The sequence below is a fragment of the Trachymyrmex septentrionalis genome, unplaced genomic scaffold (assembly GCF_001594115.1).
Source record: "Trachymyrmex septentrionalis isolate Tsep2-gDNA-1 unplaced genomic scaffold, Tsep1.0 scaffold52, whole genome shotgun sequence".
In the NCBI taxonomy this organism is placed as follows: domain Eukaryota; kingdom Metazoa; phylum Arthropoda; class Insecta; order Hymenoptera; family Formicidae; genus Trachymyrmex; species Trachymyrmex septentrionalis.
Genome location: NW_017305694.1, coordinates 14025 through 17540, shown reverse-complemented (window position 1 = coordinate 17540; position 3516 = coordinate 14025).

Sequence of the window (3516 nt, the reverse complement as noted above, 5' to 3'; positions counted from 1 at the left end):
TCACGCTTTACGAATAATCGGACTCATCGAGTCTGAATATTTGTAAAATGAAAATATTTATTTAGAAAAGGTAAAGGCATTTATTATATGTGGGCTGCGAATTGCGTCTCAAACAAATTCGTATATTCGCGTGCAGATGGTGGATGATAGATAGAGACGTAATCAGTTTAATTCCGGAACTGCCGTTTCGAATTTTAAGTCTATCATAATACAGAGCGAGTTGCCCGACGTGCGTTTCTACCTTAGGCTATGTGGCATCAAGCGTTGTGGATTATGAGTTTTCCTTCGTCAAATCGTATCCGATCTCTGACGTAGTTATTTAGAGACTGGTAACTGTGTTCTTAGTCGCCTGGATTATCCATCCGCCCATGGTTCTTTTACAATCAAACACAAACCTGTCAGGCTGCACGAATTTTGAAATATAATATTATAACCAATGTTTGGTAATAATTACTAAATATTTAGATAAGTACAATTATTTTTGGTTATATTTCACTCAACAATATTACTATTGCAAGACTCTATTTTCAGTATATATTTAGGTACTTCCTGTATGTTATACATATGAATCGATTAATTACAATTCGAAGCTTAATTTTTACGTGAAAATTTACCGTTAAAGATTCGTGATACAAATTATGCAAATTATAAAATTTATAACGCACTTGTCTGCATATTTTATTTTTGCTCATGTAACATGTTTACGTACCTAAATATATCGATTACAAACTTTATTAATAATGGTTACATCCGCTTCACTTATCGAGAGAGATTATCTATAATTGACGGCAGATTGCAAGACATCTCGAGAAGGAAGGAGAGACATAGAGCTGAGATCTAATTTTCTCATTTGAAAAGCTTGAAAGACTTAAATGGCATATTCCTCTTTCTTTCCCGTACGGACTTTCCTGAAAAGTATAGATAGCGTCGCGGTGGGCCGGGCGGCAAATGCGGCCCCTACTTGTAAGTTCCTCGCAGAAGCGACGGTGACGGCGGCGGTTCTAATCGGCTTCGAAACGAGCTCGTCTTCTCGGGGTTCAATTAAGCAATCGACGTTGGTACGCGAGTAAATTAGCTCAGGCAATCAAAGTTATCGTTCCCCGCTGTATAAAAGACTTCAATTTAGCCTTTATATATTCCTCAATTTCTATCTCTCTTTCTCTTTTCCTGAAAATTTTACATTTTTAAATAGCGAATCTTTATTTTGTTTCTAGAAATACGATTCAGCGTTATTCAATTTTTTTATATTTTAAGGCTTCAAAAAAAAAAAAAAATTACTATGCGTAATCTCAAAACAGCGGATACGTATTCATGGTTCGTATCGAGAAGAGAGATCGAAGGAGAACGTTCTTATAGAATGGACAAACATGTTTGGAGAAAAATGAAGAAAGTTTGATAGCATGCGTCATGATTTAGATAGTACAGTTGTTTCTGAATACATCCCAGATGTATATCCTTCGTAAAAGTTACGCTCTCCAATAGGAAAAAAATGACATCGTCAGCTGAATAAATAGGACCTCGATGATTAATATATGTTATCTCTGTAATCTCTTAATTACCTTACGCGCAAATTCTACTGCAGAAAGAGAGCTTTTCGTATAAATTCCACCGATGTTTAGCAAACTTGGAAAAATGATCTTCTCCGAAATTGGTTTGATCCTACCTTCATCCTATTTCGTCTCTTCTCTTGAAAATAGGATTCTCAAACTAGAGAAACGATTTTATCTACCTCGTCATCCTGTCGTGTCGGCGGCGATTGATACCACTCGACAAGTGTCTTGAGCTCCACCAACTTTGCCTTTATCCGTCTTAGCGTTTTCCTCCGTAGAGTTCGAACGGCACGAGGATATTACTGAGGTATTACGGCGAAGTGGAGAGCCGCTCTTCCGTGTCGCCGGGATAAGACGATTCTGTTTATCCTGTCAGAAATACGTTTCTCTCCTTGACGCGATGATCATCCGTTTCCTCTTTCAGTCCGCTCGCGATGGCTTGTCTGCCGATTTTCGTGCGCTTTCTCATTTTGTATTCCTCGTCTTGCGTCTCGTTTATTCCGTATCGAAGCTCATCATCCCTGTTCCGCAACGCTTTTAATTCGATACTACTTTATGATTTTTTCCCGTTTTTCAATAGTCACCCCTGCCGACAGATATTGTATTTATTAAGTTGACTATTCGCGAGACGAGATCCCGCAAGATATGCGACAGAAGCTTGCTTTACAATGATGGCGCGTTATGCGTTTTATCACTAAATAAATTATACTTTCAAAACGAGGATAAGGTATATCATTCGGAATTTCAGAAACATTATGCATGTTATATTAACACAGAGTATATAGTAAGTTAGTTATTGCGAGCGTATTCTTTGAGCAACCGTAGAGACAGTTTTGCTGTGACGAAAATTCGGTTGGACGCCATACTGTGTTTCGCAAGTTCGAAACTCTCCATATTAAAGAACTCGGTAACTTAGTTCTCAATTAGCTTTAGTTAATCAGGACTTTTTAGTTCTGCTTAACTTAATGTTAAACTAAAGTCTACTTGACATCAAGCGAAGACTAAGGTTTTGCTATTCATTTGTTTCCTCGGAGGAGTTTGTCAAAGTTCTTCAAATCCTGAGAAAAGTAGCTCCCGTAATTATGTCTCCTATAGTTATGCCTTGTTTGAATTTTTTATAAGAAATTCTATTCAGTGAAATAAAACGAACCAAATGACCAGTGTTTGTTATTAATGTTACACATTTTAAATAAAATAATTAATTGCGCTTTAAATTTTTTAATCAACTAAAGTTTATACAGGGTGTTTGGAAAATAATGATAAATCTTTCGCATAGGGGCAGAATGAACTGTACTGAGAAGAAAAGATCTCTACTTATTTTGCAATTTTTGCAACAGTCAACAAGATGTTAATTGCTAGATAAAATTGTTGAAAATTAGTCTTCGATAATTTTTCACTCAAATACTCAAATCAACTTTATAGAAAACTGTAAAAAACAAAAATTGTTGATTTCTCATAGAACAATACAAATTTTTTTCAGAATTTTTTCAATTTTTAGTATTGCATTTTCTCATTTTTACCAACATGAGAAACCACGGTATTAAAAAATTCTGGAAAAATTCTAAGAAGAACTTGCTCTCGATTTTAACACATTTAAAATTTATTGCGGGCAATGTAATTTATTTTCTAAACTCGTCGCTCTTGCAATGTAATTTATTTCCTAAACTCGACTTTTCGCGATCACGATAGGATAACGAATTTCATTGAGCGTAGTCGGTTTCGCATGTACGCGCGAATCGCTCTCGTAGCGCGATCGCGAAAAACACGCCCGAGAGAGAGACAATTCCGCGCTGCCCAGTCGAACAATTTTCCGCGGGAGGAAGTGGCCGACAAGATTTTACAGCCCGTCGTTTTGCGAAAATCCTCCGAGGACGAATTCCATTAGAATCACCGAGGTTAATCCAGCTTTTCCGCCGATCGCGGGCTTCACGAAATTATATCGCCGACGAAAACGACGGCTCGCGCA